The following is an 18,641-nucleotide window of genomic DNA, read 5'->3' as shown; positions in this document are numbered from 1 at the left end:
AAAATAAGACAAAAATGTTACTGGAAAAATATGAAGAATGATATAAGAAAATATATAAAGAAATGCGTTAATTGTAATAAAAATAAAATTTATAAAAATTTAAAAGAACCAATGATTTTGACTGAAACACCACCGAAAGCGTTCGAAACAGTACAAATAGATACAATTTTACCTTTACCAAGATCATTAAATGGAAATGAATACGCTGTCACTCTGATATGTGATTTGACTAAATACTTAGTTGCAATTCCTATACAGAGCAAACATGCAAAAACAGTAGCCAGAGCCATATTCGAAAATTTAATTTTAATTTATGGAAGTATGAAAACAATAATATCGGATATGGGATCTGAATATAAAAATAGCTTGTTTGAAGAACTATGTAAGCTTCTCAGTATTGAGCACAAAACATCTACGCCGTATCACCACCAAACTTTAGGTACTGTTGAACGTAGCCATAGAACTTTCAATGAATATGTGCGTTCATACATATCCATTAACAAATATGACTGGGATGAATATCTTAAATATTTTGCATATTGTTACAATACTACCCCATCTACAGTCCATAACTATTGTCCATTCGAATTGATCTTTGGCAAAAAACCCATACTTACGAATTTTTACAAGAAAATACATAAAAATGAGGCTTACGATAAAGAAATTAAATATAGGTTACAAATAGCACAGGATAGAGCCTTTAAATTAGTAAAAGAGGCTAAAGAAAAACAAAATATTAGATATGATAAAAATATTCACTATAAGGAAATAATTATAAGAGATGAAGTGTTAGTAAAAAATGAAGCAGGGCATAAGTTAGGTAGTAGATATAAAGGGCCCTATAAGGTAGAAAAAATCGATGAAAATAATAATTTTACTCTAATACCCTATAAAGTAGAAAATACTGATAATAAAATTACTGACACTTTAATCCCATCTAGAATAGGAAATGAGGATAAGCAAAAATTTCACAGTAACATAGAGAGTAGCAATATCATAAATAATAAGAAAATAATAATACACAAAAATAGATTTAAATTAGTAAATTAAGTAAATTTTCAACCTACAAACACAAAACACAAAAGTAGAATTAATTTATATTTAACTAAATAAAAATAGAATGCTTATGCATTTTCCAAATGCATAAGCATTCTGAAAAAAAGGGAGATGTAGTGTAAACAGCCAAATATTAAATCAGCTAATATGCTACCCTGTAACAATAGTCTAAATGTTCATCAACAAATAAAAAGGCATATGATAATTGTTGCTGACATAGCCATTCACACGATTTAATACAGGTGTGTGTACAATACACAACCAAGCCAAATGTGCGTTCCAGCAAATTTGCGAACGTTGCATTTCCCGCAGTAGTCACAACTCAACACAGGTGTGTAGGTACATATTTTGTATCGAGTTGTATGTATCGAGTTGTAAGTATGTATGCTTAAGGTAAATATGCATGTTAGTATGTATGCTTAAAGTAAATATGAATGTAAGAATATGTTTAGAATACTTTAGTATAAATAAGCTGACAATATTTGAATAAAAAGCATTCGCTCATTGATGTTAAAAACTCACAAAACCAATTACTTCATTTTAATCTTTTATATGGCGATCCTGCCTATGATTCTACTCGCTGATTATTCAGCCTAATTCATTGGTAAGGATTTTACTGGCTGATTGCAGCCTAAGCCTTGTAAAAGAAAAAAAAGAAGAGAAATAATAATTAAATTCGGGCACCAAGAGTAAAAATTGCGGCAATTGGAAGACCTCAACAAAACACACATTGGAACGATACAGAGAAGATCAGCATAGCACTTGCGCAAGGATGACACCGAAATCGTGAAGTGTTCAGGACCAGAGAACAGATAAATTCGAACACAACATAGTTCGCTCTCATTCTGCAACATGATCAAATTCAACGATACAACTTGTTCAAATGAACATAATCGCCATTGATTTGAAATCAATCAAATCACTCGCAGTTTCATGCATGGGCGAATCTATTCATTTTTCCCCGAATTTAATCAATTCAGGCGTTTGTTCGTTTGATTCAACAACGATTACATTGATCAGAAGGAAAAGGGAAAATAAAGGACTCAATGTGAATGAATATGTGCAACCTTGACTGGACAATGCTAGAACAGTAGAAAAGTAAAGAAACAAGCGAAATTAACGTAACAAAATAATATTTATTCTCATATTTCAGACTTTCAGTATTATGAATCAGGGTTTGAAAATGCTGAACTAATTTTCAGTATTACAAAATTGCTTGAATTTAAATTTGGAAAATATTTCAGCAACAGAAAAAAGAGAAGCGAACAATACTTTTTTTTTTCATTTTACAGCAGAGATGCGAGCTGTCGTAGTCAGCAGAAAAAAAACTTGAATATTTTTCTGTGCTTTGAAGCTATAAGTATTTCATGATTAACTATTTTTAAGTAAACATTTTTCAGTTTTTTAACAGCGGAATTTATGGATTCGAATTACTTGCTGAAAATAAGTAAAAGTAAATTTTTTTTACTATTTCAGCAGAACTATTTGATTTTGAAAGGGACATACAAACAATTGTACGATGTATTGATCGTAATAGCCTTCATCTACGAGTATGTGTTTCTTGTTTTTATGTTGTTTTAACCCCCGACAGACATATGTATATACGCATGCTTCTACTGAAAAAAAAGAAAAATACGTACGTACAAAATCTGCACCTCCACCGGCAGCTTGGAATATGTACTGGAGTCACTCGGGGTTTTTTTCCGGGACCAAAGCATGGCATTTTAATGTAGCATGGCTCAATTTCTCTCGGTTCGTTGAAAATTTGTCACACAATGAGTAGCTCCTTGTGGACAGACTGTCCTTCGTTCGGTCCTAGAGACTAGCACTGCCCCATCTACCGAAGGAATACATATTTATAAAACGGGCACATATGTGTCACATGCAAAACGCGATGTTTTAGACTAACCCCTAGTATTTGTTGTCGGCGCGATTTCTTTAAAACATGTACGGCTCCTTTCTGTTCACAACCAAGAGCGATTCACACCGCGTTTAAGCGCATCTCCGTTACTTCCTCATCTATTAGCACCAAAGCTGGCCTGATAGAAAAATTCTCGTTTGTTGCTAATTGTTGTAATGAAATTTGTCATGCTGCTACTTTCGAACACGAGTAACGTTCCTACAAGAAATGGCCGTAATCGGTATATAGCCACGCAAAGTATTTATATGTATATTAAATATATCCTTTAAATTTACTTTTCGATATTTTAATACCTAATTGAGCTATTGCCTTCAAGTCGGGAGCAATATCTTCAGATATTCCTATTCAAGGAGGAAGTGCTCAAAAAAAAATACAATCGGCATACAACTACGTCCACTTTCTTTATAAAAATACAAACATATACATATAAGATATATCTGTAACTTACGAAGAGCTGCAATCTCAAAAATTAAGGGGAATACTCTCGCAATGATGACTTATTGCGTAGTTTGCAATTTTGAAAAACTGGTTTGGCAACGGCTTATTGACCCATGTATACTATTGCACTTATTGTGACGACCATGACACAATGTCCCTTAAAAAATTAAAACAATCAACATAAGGCACGATATACCTTCGCGGAGATTTAGGCCGTGGTTCTCTTTCAATCTGCGTTGTTTAAACCCATTCCGCACGGCATCTGTGAGGAAGATGTATTTTCGCTGAAAAGCTATTCATAGCAGAAATACACTCTGAGTATTTGCTAAGGGGCGATGTTGATGTTGATTTTCTAGGTACTTTAACCCAGGTCCTGCGTTGTAGTAGGTAATCCTGTTACAAATATGAGTGTATCATACTCATATTTAACAGGCGAAGCTCTGGCGACCCCAAGTTCTTTATGGACCCAGGGGGTGGGGAGGGCGGAATGGCCTAGTAGGTTTAATGTGGTCATATTAATCGTTCCAGAGATGGTCGGGCTAGTATCTTAATGGTGCTTTGTTACAGGAACGTACCGGATCTACATCCGGCAAAGAAGCATCAACATCGATAGCACTCCCCCAACCCTTCGGGGAGTGTCTTTCTCGTTGACATACGGTGCACACGGTGGGAGTAATCTCATGATCTTGTCTCACATGAATGTTGGTGATCGGGCATTTCGAGCTTGTGAGATTGTATCTCTTAACTTCAGGCGCGATTTAGCACTACAACAAACGAGAATTTTGTATGGCTATCAGACCAGCTTTGGTTCTAATAGATGAGGAAGGAACGGAGGACGCTTAAACGTGGCATGAATCGCTCTTGGTTGTGAACAGAAAGGAGCCATACATGTTTTAAAGAAATCGCGTCGACAACAAGTATAAGGGGTTAGCCTAAAACATCGCGTTTTGCATGTGACACATATGTGCCCGTTTTATAAATATGTATTTCTTCGGTAGATGGGGCAGTGCTAGTCTCTAGGACCGAACAAAAGACAGTCTCTCCACAAGGAGCTACTCATTGTGTGACAAATTTTCAACGATACGAGAGAAATTGAGCCATGCTACATTGAAATGCCATGCTTTGGTCCCGGAAAAAAACCCCGAGTGACTCCAGTACATATACCAAGCTACCGGTGGAGGTGCAGATTTTGTACGTACGTATTTGTCTTTTTTTCAGTAGAAGCATGCGTATATATGTGTGTCGGGGTTAAAAACAACTTAAAAACAAGTAAGGAAGGCTAAGTTCGGGTGTAACCGAACATTACATACTCAGTTGAGAGCTGTGGAGACAAAGTAAGGGAAAATCACCATGTTGTAAAAAGAACATAGGGTAACCCTGGAATGTGTTTGTATGACATGTGTATCAAATGGAAGGTATTAAACAGTATTTTAAGAGGAAGTGGACCATAGTTCTATAGATGAGATGGACGCCATTTAGGGATATCGCCATAAAGGTGGACCAGGCCTGACTCTGGAATTTGTTTGTACGATATGGGTATCAAATGAAATGTGTTAATGATAATTTTAAAAGGGGGTGGGCCTAAGTTCTATAGGTGAACGCCTTTTCGAGTTATCGCCATAAAGGTGGACCAGGGGTGACTCTAGAATTTATTTTGTACGATATGGGTATCAAATGAAAGGTATTAATGAGTATTTTAAAAGGGCGTGGGCCTAAGTTCTATAGATGGACGCCGTTTCGAGATATCGCCATAAAGGTGGACCAGGGGTGACTCTAGAATTTATTTTGTACGATATGGGTATTAAATGAAATGTATTGATGAGTATTTTAAAAGGGCCTGGGCCTAAGTTCTATAGATGGACGCCGTTTCGAGATATCGCCATAAAGATGGATCAGGGGTGACTCTAGAATTTGTTTGTACGATATGGGTATCAAATGAAAGGTATTAATGAGTATTTTAAAAGGGCGTGGGCCTAAGTTCTATAGATGGACGCCGTTTCGAGATATCGCCATAAAGATGGATCAGGGGTGACTCTAGAATTTGTTTGTACGATATGAGTATCAAATGAAAGGTGTTAATGAGTATTTTAAGAGGGCGTAGGCCTTAGTTCTATATGTGGACGCCTTTTCGAGATATCACCATAAAGGTGGACCAGGGGTGACTCTAGAATTTGTTTGTACTATATGGGTATCAAATGAAAGGTGTTAATGAGTATTTTGAAAGGGAGTGGGCCTTAGTTCTATAGGTGGACGCCTTTTCGAGACATCGCCATAAAGGTGGACCAGGGGTGACTCTAGAATTTGTTTGTACGATATGGGTATCAAATGAAAGGTGTTAATGAGTATTTTAAAAGGGTGTGGTCCTTAGTTCTATAAGTGGACGCCTTTTCGAAATATCGCCATAAAGGTGGACCAGGGGTGACTCTAGAATTTGTTTGTACTATATGGGTATCAAATGAAAGGTGTTAATGAGTATTTTGAAAGGGAGTGGGCCTTAATTCTATAGGTGGACGCCTTTTCGGAATATCGTTATAAAAGTGGACCAGGGTTGACTCTAGAATGCGTTTGTACAATATGGGTATCAAACGAAAGGTGTTAATAAGTGTTTTAAAAGGGAGTGGGCCTTAGCTCTATAGGTGGACGCCTTTTCGGAATATCGTTATAAAAGTGGACCAGGGGTGACTCTACAATGCGTTTGTATAATATGGGTATCAAATGAAAGGTGTTAATGAGTATTTTAAAAGGGCGTGGGCCTTAGTTCTATAGGTGGACGCCTTTTCGAGACATCGCCATAAAGGTGGACCAGGGGTGACTCTAGAATTTCTTTTTACGATATGGGTATCAAATGAAAGGTGTTAATGAGTATTTTAAAAGGGCGTGGGCCTTAGTTCTATAGGTGGACGCCTTTTCGAGACATCGCCATAAAGGTGGACCAGGGGTGACTCTAGAATTTGTTTGTACGATATGGGTATCAAATGAAAGGTGTTAATGAGTATTTTAAAAGGGTGTGGTCCTTAGTTCTATAAGTGGACGCCTTTTCGAAATATCGCCATAAAGGTGGACCAGGGGTGACTCTAGAATTTGTTTGTACTATATGGGTATCAAATGAAAGGTGTTAATGAGTATTTTGAAAGGGAGTGGGCCTTAATTCTATAGGTGGACGCCTTTTCGGAATATCGTTATAAAAGTGGACCAGGGTTGACTCTAGAATGCGTTTGTACAATATGGGTATCAAACGAAAGGTGTTAATAAGTGTTTTAAAAGGGAGTGGGCCTTAGCTCTATAGGTGGACGCCTTTTCGGAATATCGTTATAAAAGTGGACCAGGGGTGACTCTACAATGCGTTTGTATAATATGGGTATCAAATGAAAGGTGTTAATGAGTATTTTAAAAGGGCGTGGGCCTTAGTTCTATAGGTGGACGCCTTTTCGAGACATCGCCATAAAGGTGGACCAGGGGTGACTCTAGAATTTGTTTGTACGATATGGGTATCAAATGAAAGGTGTTAATGAGTATTTTAAAAGGGTGTGGTCCTTAGTTCTATAAGTGGACGCCTTTTCGAAATATCGCCATAAAGGTGGACCAGGGGTGACTCTAGAATTTGTTTGTACTATATGGGTATCAAATGAAAGGTGTTAATGAGTATTTTGAAAGGGAGTGGGCCTTAATTCTATAGGTGGACGCCTTTTCGGAATATCGTTATAAAAGTGGACCATGGTTCACTCTAGAATGCGTTTGTACAATATGGGTATCAAACGAAAGGTGTTAATAAGTGTTTTAAAAGGGAGTGGGCCTTAGTTCTGTAGGTGGACGCCTTTTCGGAATATCGTTATAAAAGTGGACCAGGGGTGACTCTAGAATGCGTTTGTATAATATGGGTATCAAATGAAAGGTGTTAATGAGTATTTTAAAAGGGCGTGGGCCTTAGTTCTATAGGTGGACGCCTTTTCGAGATATCGCCATAAAGGTGGACCAGGGGTGACTCTAGAATTTCTTTTTACGATATGGGTATCAAATGAAAGGTGTTAATGAGTATTTTAAAAGGGCGTGGACCTTAGTTCTATAGGTGGACGCCTTTTCGGAATATCGTTATAAAAGTGGACCAGGGGTGACTCTAGAATGCGTCTGTACAATATGGGTATCAAATGAAAGGTGTTAATGTGTATTTTAAAAGGGCGTGGGCCTTAGTTCTATAGGTGGATGCCTTTCCGAGATATCGCCATAAAGGTGGACCAGGGGTGACTCTAGAATTTGTTTGTACGATATGGGTATCAAATGAAAGGTGTTAATGAGTATTTTAAAAGGGCGTGGTCCTTAGTTCTATAGGTGGACGCCTTTTCGAAATATCGCCATAAAGGTGGACCAGGGTTGACTCTAGAATGCGTTTGTGCAATATGGGTATCAAACGAAAGGAGTTAATAAGTGTTTTAAAAGGGAGTGGGCCTTAGTTCTATAGGTGGACGCCTTTTCGGAATATCGTTATAAAAGTGGACCATGGTTCACTCTAGAATGCGTTTGTACAATATGGGTATCAAACGAAAGGTGTTAATAAGTGTTTTAAAAGGGAGTGGGCCTTAGTTCTATAGGTGGACGCCTTTTCGGAATATCGTTATAAAAGTGGACCAGGGGTGACTCTAGAATGCGTTTGTATAATATGGGTATCAAATGAAAGGTGCTAATGAGTATTTTAAAAGGGCGTGGGCCTTAGTTCTATAGGTGGACGCCTTTTCGAGATATCGCCATAAAGGTGGACCAGGGTTGACTCTAGAATTTGTTTGTACGATATGGGTATCAAATGAAAGGTTTAAATGAGTATTTTAAAAAGGAGTGGGCCTTAGTTCTATATGTGGACGCCTTTTCGAGATATCGCCATAAACGTGGACCAGGGGTGACTCTAGAATTTGTTTGTACTATATGGGTATCAAATGAAAGGTGTTAATGAGTATTTTAAAATGGCGTGGGCCTTAGTTCAAAAGGTGGATGCCTTTTCGAGATATCGCCATAAACGTGGACCAGGGGTGACTCTAGAATTTGTTTGTACGTTATGGGCATCAAATGAAAGGTGTTAATGAGTATTTTAAAAAGGAGTGGGCCTTAGTTCTATATGTGTACGCCTTTTCGAGATATCGCCATAAACGTGGACCAGGGGTGACTCTAGAATGTGTTTGTACGATATGGGTATCAAATTAAAGGTATTAATGAGGGTTTTAAAAGGGAGTGGCCCTTAGTTGTATATGTGAAGGCGTTTTCGAGATATCGACCAAAATGTGGACCAGGGTGATCCAGAACATCATCTGTCGGGTACCGCTAATTTATTTATATATGTAATACCACGAACAGTATTCCTTCCAAGATTCCAAGGGCTTTTGATTTCGCCCTGCAAAGCTTTTTCATTTTCTTCTACTTAATATGGTAGGTGTCACACCCATTTTACCAAGTTTTTTTCTAAAGTTATATTTTGCGTCAATAGACCAATACAATTACCATGTTTCATCCCTTTTTTCGTATTTGGTATATAATTATGGCATTTTTTTCATTTTTCGTAATTTTCGATATCGAAAAAGTGGGCGTGGTCATAGTCGGATTTCGGCCATTTTTTACACCAATACAAAGTGAGTTCAGACAAGTACGTCAACTGAGTTTAGTAAAGATATATCGATTTTTGCTCAAGTTATCGTGTTAACGGCCGAGCGGAAGGACAGACGGTTGACTGTGTATAAAAACTGGGCGTGGCTTCAACCGATTTCGCCCTTTTTCACAGAAAACAGTTATCGTCCTAGAATCTAAGCCTCTAACAAATTTCACAAGGATTGGTAAATTTTTGTTCGACTTATGGCATTAAAACTATCCCAGACAAATTAAATGAAAAAGGGCGGAGCCACGCCCATTTTGAAATTTTCTTTTACTTTTGTATTTTGTTGCAACTTATCATTACTGGAGTTGAATGTTGACATAATTTACTCATATACTGTAAAGATATTAGCTTTTCTTTTAAAATTTGAATTAAAAAAAAAAATTTTTTAAAAGTGGGCGTGGTCGTTCTCCGATTTTGCTAATTTTTATTAAACAGGCATATAGTAATAAGTGTAACGTTCCTGCCAAATTTCATCATGATATCTTCAACGACTGCCAAATTACAGCTGGTAAAACTTCTAAATTACCTTCTTTTAAAAGTGGGCGGTGCCACGCCCGTTGTCCAAAATTTTACTAGTTTTCTATTCTGCGTCATAAGTTCAACTCACCTACCAAGCTTCATCGCTTTATCCGTATTTGGTAAGGAATTATCGCACTTTTTCGATTTTTCGAAATTTTCGATATCGAAAAAGTGGGCGTGGTTATTGTCCGATATTGTTCATTTTAAATAGCGATCTGAGATGAGTGCCCAGGAACCTACATACCAAATTTTATCAAGATACCTCAAAATTTACTCAAGTTATCGTGTTAAGGGACACACGGACGGACGGACGGACATGGCTCAATCGAATTTTTTTTCGATACTGATGATTTTGATATATGGAAGTCTATATCTATCTCGATTCCTTTATACCTGTACAACCAACCGTTATCCAATCAAAGTTAATATACTCTGTGAGCTCTGTTCAACTGAGTATAACAAGAAATACATACTCGTAGATGAAGGCTATTACGATCTATACATCGTACAATTGTTTGTATGTCCCTTTGAAAATCAAATAGTTCTGCTGAAATAGTAAAAAAAATTTACTGTTACTTATTTTCAGCAAGTAATTCGAAACCAGAATTTCGGCTGTTAAAAAACTGAAAACTATTTACTTAAAAATAGTTAATCATGAAATACTTATAGCTTCAAAGCACAGTAAAGTATTCAAGTTTTTTTCTGCTGACTACGACAGCTCGCATCCATTCAAGTAATATCTGCAGTAAAATGAAAAAAAAAACAAGTAAGAACGGGACTGTCTTCGGCTGACCCGAAGACTTCATACCTTTCACGAATGGGGCTGAACAATAATCTTATCCCGTTCGTAATCTCCAAATAATAGGATGTATAAGATAGGAAATATATAGTGAACAGATGTACATTCCTAAACGATTTTTAAGATAAATATAAAATAAAAAATGGCAAAAACCCCCTTATCTGAACGATCGGTTGTATGGGATATATATTATATATAGCTCCGAACGAAATGATTTTTACAGGAAATCTTCTATGATATATTAGAATATATATCACTTTTTTATATTGGAATATAAGGGAGAAATGGCCAAAAATCTTTCAATCTGAACGATGGGTTGTATGGGATATATACTATATATAGCTCCGATCAAAATGATTTTTTCAGGATATCTTCTATGATATATTATAATATATATCACCGATTTTCACGTTTATACTTTCTAAATTGCGGCAGAAATGACGAAAATCGTCTTATCTGAACGATCGGTTGTATGGGAGATATATTTTATAGTGGTCCGATCCTACCGTATCCGACAAATGTCTAATATAATACAAAAATGCATCCTTGTGCCAAATTGCATTGAGATATCTCAATATTTGAGGGACTAGTTTGCGTTCAAACAGACAGACGGACATGGCTATGTCAACTCAGTTCGTCGCCCTGATCAATTCGGTATACTTAATGGTGAGTCTATCTTCTATATTTCTCAACGTTACAAACATCGGACCAAAGTTAATGTTCATGAAAGGTATAAAAAAAATTGTTTGCTTTGCTTTTTCTGTTACTGTTTTCAAATACAAATGTAAGCTGTATACAAAAATTCCAAACCGACAAAAAACTCATTGCTGGTAAAGCCAAAAATTTATAAATTTTACTATTTTTCAATAAGCAATCCAAACCCTGTTATGAATACAAACATATCAACTATGCAAAAATAAATTTCTTTTCACAGAATTTTTTATAAAAGAAAATAAAATGTTTGTATCCTTTAAAGGTTGATTGCTAAACCTGTGAGCTATCAACGACAAAGCTGAATTAAACCATAACCATAGTTGGGCACAATGCATCAGATTTAAATTTCCACTACCACTAAATTTTCTATTTGACCATAACAATGAAAGAATATTTGTTTTTTTACATATTTCAGTCTTTGATTGAAAATAATACATAAATAAATGCGGTCTTGTTATGAATATTGGCAAAGAAAAAATAAATTTCTGTTTATAAATAATACTGTAAAACACTAAAAAATTCATTTGATCCATTTGATGATATGGTTTTAAGGGCTTGGCCGAGTATAAGAAGTCTTAAATAAGACATTTCTTGTAGCGCTGTGTAGTTCTTTATGTAAAATACCTATGATTAAATGTTTGATGTTCAAATTGAAAAATTTTTTGAGCATGAATGCAAAAATATTATACTATCAACAGATTTTGGTCCAAGTCGATTTCTCTTTTCTGATATCATGTTACCGGCCAATGAAAAAACTCGTTCAGCGGCTGCACTACTGGCTGAAATGAAATGAATTTGAAGTGCGACTTTACATATATATGGATAAAACTTTTAAAGAAACTTAAAAAGAAAGCGGTTTTATGCCATAAATTGATATGCGTAAGCCAAGTGTTGTCAATGTTTTTAACTATGTTGTTATGTATAATGACGGAGAGCTGCATAAGACAACTAACTCCTTAAGCGTAGAGATGCTGATTAGCAGCATTCGTTGGTTTTCTTCTTTTTCTTGAAGTATTTCATTAATTTGGAACCAATTATCTACAATAGATTTAAACATATTAAAATTTGAGTTCCAGCGGGTAGGACATTCACTTTTCAAAGAGGTTTTCAGCTGATGTTGTAAATTTGCCTTTTTAAAATATTTAAAAATTTTTGTGCAAGATTGTACAAGCCCGGACAGCTCTTCGGTTTCCTTAAAAGAGCGTTCCAAAGTATTTGCAAGCAAATGACTGCTACAATTTAAACAAGTATTATCTTCCAAAGCTTTGGCTATGTTTGAACCTCTGTCCGTTACGAATTTAACCTCATTTATATTGTCTATTCCGAACTCACCAAACAAAGTTTTCAACTTGCTCAAAATGTTAACACCGGTGGAACGTTCGAAGTCCATAGACTTCATACCCAAGACGACGTCATATAATTTTAAATTTCTTTGGTAGTGCAAGGTAACTCCCAAAAAATTCCTTTGCACATAATTACCCATCCATAAGTCGATTGTGGCAGATGCACCACCGCTTTGAACAATTTCGGATATTTCACCATTGATTTCTTTCCTTTTTTTATCTGCTAGCTTCTGTGCCTTCCGCGAAAGAGTTGTGGTATCTGGAAATAAGTCTTCAACATCGACACCTTCTCCATATTTTGCTCCGATTTAAATAAGCCCTTTTGTTAGCCTTATAAATCCGGAACATGTCTTCACTTGTCCATTCGATATACGTAAAAATTATTGTATTTTTATCCTCTGTGGAATCTGTTTTTAAGCATTTAGTTTCTTTCAGTAACTGGCAGCATTTATGACGGCTCAAATTTGACGATTGCTTTAGTGAATATTTAATTAGTTTTGAGCACATTAGGCAGTGTACATAACCCTCCAAAATAGTTCCGTCGTCTTTAATGATTTGAGATAATATACTCCATATCACAATTCTGCCCTTGCGTCGCGGCGACAAGGTGTTAATACTTTTATTAATTTGTTCTAACAGACACTTGGTCGTCTGACATTGCTCGAAGTATTGTTTGTATGCCGAACTATTCGTTACTGATTGTTGTGATTTGAATTTATTCTACACCAGCCTTCGTTTGATCATACATGCTTATGTATAACATGTTCGATCATTGGTGCGCAATCATATCAATGGAGTCAAGCAAGCAGATATGCTGAGTTTAATCATTTCAGAGTATATTCACATGATTAAATGTGAATAGAAATTTTGTTGTATGATGAAATCAAGCAATCTGTGATTTTGTCCGTTCCCTGTTCAGGACTAGGGGCTAATAATTATAAGTATAATACGTACATTAGCTTAATTTTGACAAATTAAAAATTATTTTTAAGCAGGAAAATATTCGGGCAACCTAACGGCTGCCTATTGACAAGCAAAAATTTAAATTTCTGCTGTAAAAACTTTTTGTTACTAATTATTGATCTAAGGGATTAGGAATAATAATTATAAAAATAAAAACCGAATCCAGCAATGTAAACATTAGGGTGTTGAAAAAAAAAAAGAATTTTGTAAAACTATTGATTTAAAATTATGGAAAGACCAAGGAAAATTAAAACTTATGTAAAAGGCCCACTTGAGGACCTTAAAAATGAAATTGAAAGTGTAGATGAGGAAAAAACTGTAATTTGGTTGAAAAGTCATTGGAAACTTATTGAGATGCCTGGGGAACCAACAATATGGAATGTTAGGAACCCACACGCAACAGCAGCTGAAGAGTTATACTGTTTTCACACAGACGGCTTATTGAATAATAAAGGCAGTTTTCTACATTAAGACGCTTATTGAGCTCAATCTTCCCTACAAAATTCGAATCTATTATTATTTCATTAGTAGCTAATCGAATGCCTAATGAAGTCAAAAGCACAATGCAACTCTGTTGGCAGCGTTCCGCTTCCGTTTCCGCTTCTTAGTTTTCAAAGCAAATGTCATTGTCTGCATGGCGGAACGATACAAGGTGGCCGCATCGAACAGCTGATTATAACCTTTTTTATTTGGGTTGATACATCAACTACCGGCGCAGTACGATTTTGACATTTGTCCATCGAATTTACAAGTACATGGAATTTTTTTTGTTTTTAGGTAAGTCACCATGCTCTCACCTTGTATCGTTCCGCCATGATGGTCTGTCTCATCCTTCATACTAATCGAGCAGTTACTTCTGTGTGAAAGCAAAAAATTTACGATTTCATTAGCAGGTGAAATAAGATCATTAAGTTTCTGTGTGAAAACAGTATTATATAGGTGGGAAGTCAAATTTATGGGAAGAACAGATTAAAATATTGAAAAAAAACTTTAATAAAAAAAAAGCTAGTAAGGAAGGTTAAGTTCGGGTGTAACCGAACATTACATACTCAGTTGAGAGCTATGGTGACAACATAAGGGAAAATAACCATGTAGGAAAATGAACCGAGGATAATACTGGAATGTGTTTGTATGACATGTGTATCAAATGAAATGTATTAAAGAGTATTTTATGAGGGAGTGGGCCATAGTTCTATAGGTGGACGCCATTTAGGGATATCGCCATATAGGTGGATCAGGCTTGACTCTAGGGTTTGTTTGTACGATATGGGTATCAAATGAAAGATTTTAATGAGTATTTTAAAAGGGAGTGATCCTTAGTTCCATAGGTGGACGCCGTTTCGAGATATCGCCATAAAGGTAGACCAGGGGTGACCCTAGAATTTGTTTGTACGATATGGGTATCAAATGAAAGGGGTTAATGAACATTTTAAAAGGGAGTTGGCCTTAGTTCTATAGGTGGACGCCTTTTCGAGATATCGCCATAAAGGTGGACCAGGGGTGACTCTAGAATGCGTTTGTACAATATGGGTATCAAACGAAAGGTGTTAATGAGTATTTTAAAAGGGTGTGGGACTTAGTTCTATAGGTGGACGCCTTTTCGAGATATCGCCATTAAGGTGGACCAGGGGTGATTCTAGAATGTGTTTGTACGATATGGGTATCAAACTAAAGGTATTAATGAGGGTTTTAAAAGGGAGTGGTGGTAGTTGTATAGGTGGTCGCCTTTTCGAGATATCTGCATAAAGGTGGACCAGGGTGACTCTAGAATGCGTTTGTACAATATGGGTATCATACGAAAGGTGTTAATGAGTATTTCAAAAGGGCGTGGGGCTTAGTTCTGTAGGTGGACGCCTTTTCGAGATATCGCCATTAAGGTGTACCAGGGGTGACTCTAGAATGTGTTTGTACGATATGGATATCAAACTAAAGGTATTAATGAGGGTTTTAAAAGGGAGTGGTGGTATTTGTATAGGTGGCCTTTTCGAGATATCGGCATAAAGGTGGACCAGGGTGACTCTAGAATGCGTTTGTACAATATGGGTATCAAACGAAAGGTGTTACTGAGTATTTCAAAAGGGCGTGGGGTTTAGTTCTATAGGTGGACGCCTTTTCGAGATATCGCCATTAGGGTGGACCAGGGGTGACTCTAGAATGTGTTTGTACGATATGGGTGTCAAACTAAAGGTATTAATGAGGGTTTTAAAAGGGAGTGGTGGTAGTTGTATAGGTGGACGCCTTTTCGATATATCGGCATAAAGGTGGACCAGGGGTGACTCTAGAATTTGTTTGTACGATATGGGTATCAAATGAAAGGTGTTAATGAATAATGCATTGAGATATCTCAATATTTGAGGGACTAGTTTGCGTTCAAACAGACAGACGGACGGACAGACGGACATGGCTATGTCAACTCAGTTCGTCGCCCTGATCAATTCGGTATACTTAATGGTGAGTCTATCTTCTATATTTCTCAACGTTACAAACATCGGACCAAAGTTAATATACCATTTCATGTTCATGAAAGGTATAAAAAAAATTGTTTGCTTTGCTTTTTCTGTTACTGTTTTCAAATACAAATGTAAGCTGTATACAAAGATTCCAAACCGACAAAAAACTCATTGCTGGTAAAGCCAAAAATTTATAAATTTTACTATTTTTCAGTAAGCAATCCAAACCCTGTTATGAATATATACATACATATCAACTATGCAAAAATAAATTTCTTTTCACAGAATTTTTTATAAAAGAAAATAAAATGTTTGTATCCTTTAAAGGTTGATTGCTAAACCTGTGAGCTATCAACGACAAAGCTGAATTAAACCATAACCATAGTTGGGCACAATGCATCAGATTTAAATTTCCACTACCACTAAATTTTCTATTTGACCATAATAATGAAAGAATATGTGTTTTTTTGTATTTCAGTCTTTGATTGAAAATAATACATACATAAATGCGGTCTTGTTATGAATATTGGCAAAGAAAAAATAAATTTCTGTTTATAGATAATACTGTAAAACACTAAAAAATTCATTTGATCCATTTGATGATATGGTTTTAAGGGCTTGGTCGAGTATAAGAAGTTTTAAATAAGATATTTTTTGTAGCGCTGTGTAGTTCTTTATGTAAAATACCTATGATTAAAAGTTTGATGTTCAAATTGAAAAATTTTTTGAGCATGAATGCAAAAATATTATACTATCAACAGATTTTGGTCCAAGTCGATTTCTCTTTTCTGATATCATGTTACCGGCCAATGAAAAAACTCGTTCAGCGGCTGCACTACTGGCTGAAATGAAATGAATTTGAAGTGCGACTTTACATATATATGGATAAAACTTTTAAAGAAACTTAAAAAGAAAGCGGTTTTATGCCATAAATTGATATGCGTAAGCCAAGTGTTGTCAATGTTTTTAATTATGTTGTTATGTATAATGACGGAGAGCTGCATAAGACAACTAACTCCTTAAGCGTAGATATGCTGATTAGCAGCATTCGTTGGTTTTCTTCTTTTTCTTGAAGTATTTCATTAATTTGGAACCAATTATCTACAATAGATTTAAACATATTAAAATTTGAGTTCCAGCGGGTAGGACATTCACTTTTCAAAGAGGTTTTCAGCTGATGTTGTAAATTTGCCTTTTTAAAATATTTAAAAATTTTTGTGCAAGATTGTACAAGCCCGGACAGCTCTTCGGTTTCCTTAAAAGAGCGTTCCAAAGTATTTGCAAGCAAATGACTGCTACAATTTAAACAAGTATTATCTTCCAAAGCTTTGGCTATGTTTGAACCTCTGTCCGTTACGAATTTAACCTCATTTATATTGTCTATTCCGAACTCACCAAACAAAGTTTTCAACTTGCTCAAAATGTTAACACCGGTGGAACGTTCGAAGTCCATAGACTTCATACCCAAGACGACGTCATATAATTTTAAATTTCTTTGGTAGTGCAAGGTAACTCCCAAAAAATTCCTTTGCACATAATTACCCATCCATAAGTCGACTGTGGCAGATGCACCACCGCTTTGAACAATTTCGGATATTTCACCACTGATTTCTTTCCTTTTTTTATCTGCTAGCTTCTGTGCCTTCCGCGAAAGAATTGTGGTATCTGGAAATAAGTCTTCAACATCGACACCTTCTCCATATTTTGCTCCGATTTAAATAAGCCCTTTTGTTAGCCTTATAAATCCGGAACATGTCTTCACTTGTCCATTCGATATACGTAAAAATTATTGTATTTTTATCCTCTGTGGAATCTGTTTTTAAGCATTTAGTTTCTTTCAGTAACTGGCAGCATTTATGACGGCTCAAATTTGACGATTGCTTTAGTGAATATTTAATTAGTTTTGAGCACATTAGGCAGTGTACATAACCCTCCAAAATAGTTCCGTCGTCTTTAATGATTTGAGATAATATACTCCATATCACAATTCTGCCCTTGCGTCGCGGCGACAAGGTGTTAATACTTTTATTAATTTGTTCTAACAGACACTTGGTCGTCTGACATTGCTCGAAGTATTGTTTGTATGCCGAACTAATCGTTACTGATTGTTGTGATTTGAATTTATTCTACACCAGCCTTCGTTTGATCATACCTGCTTATGTATAACATGTTCGATCATTGGTGCGCAATCATATCAATGGAGTCAAGCAAGCAGATATGCTGAGTTTAATCATTTCAGAGTATATTCACATGATTAAATGTGAATAGAAATTTTGTTGTATGATGAAATCAAGCAATCTGTGATTTTGTCCGTTCCCTGTTCAGGACTAGGGGCTAATAATTATAAGTATAATACGTACATTAGCTTAATTTTGACAAATTAAAAATTATTTTTAAGCAGGAAAATATTCGGGCAACCTAACGGCTGCCTATTGACAAGCAAAAATTTAAATTTCTGCTGTAAAAACTTTTTGTTACTAATTATTGATCTAAGGGATTAGGAATAATAATTATAAAAATAAAAACCGAATCCAGCAATGTAAACATTAGGGTGTTGAAAAAAAAAAGAATTTTGTAAAACTATTGATTTAAAATTATGGAAAGACCAAGGAAAATTAAAACTTATGTAAAAGGCCCACTTGAGGACCTTAAAAATGAAATTGAAAGTGTAGATGAGGAAAAAACTGTAATTTGGTTGAAAAGTCATTGGAAACTTATTGAGATGCCTGGGGAACCAACAATATGGAATGTTAGGAACCCACACGCAACAGCAGCTGAAGAGTTATACTGTTTTCACACAGAC

The 18,641-nt window shown here is 35.8% G+C and overlaps 1 pseudogene; it reads left to right on the top strand.

The window, feature by feature from the left end:
- Positions 1-1,761: 1,761 nt before the first annotated feature.
- On the top strand, positions 1,762-1,862 carry LOC137235598 (U6 spliceosomal RNA; annotated as a pseudogene).
- Positions 1,863-18,641: the final 16,779 nt, after the last annotated feature.

This window comes from Eurosta solidaginis, chromosome X (genome assembly GCF_040869045.1).
Source record: "Eurosta solidaginis isolate ZX-2024a chromosome X, ASM4086904v1, whole genome shotgun sequence".
NCBI lineage: Eukaryota > Metazoa > Arthropoda > Insecta > Diptera > Tephritidae > Eurosta > Eurosta solidaginis.
Note: the sequence above shows the minus strand (reverse complement) of the source record. Positions and strands in the feature narration are given on the sequence as shown.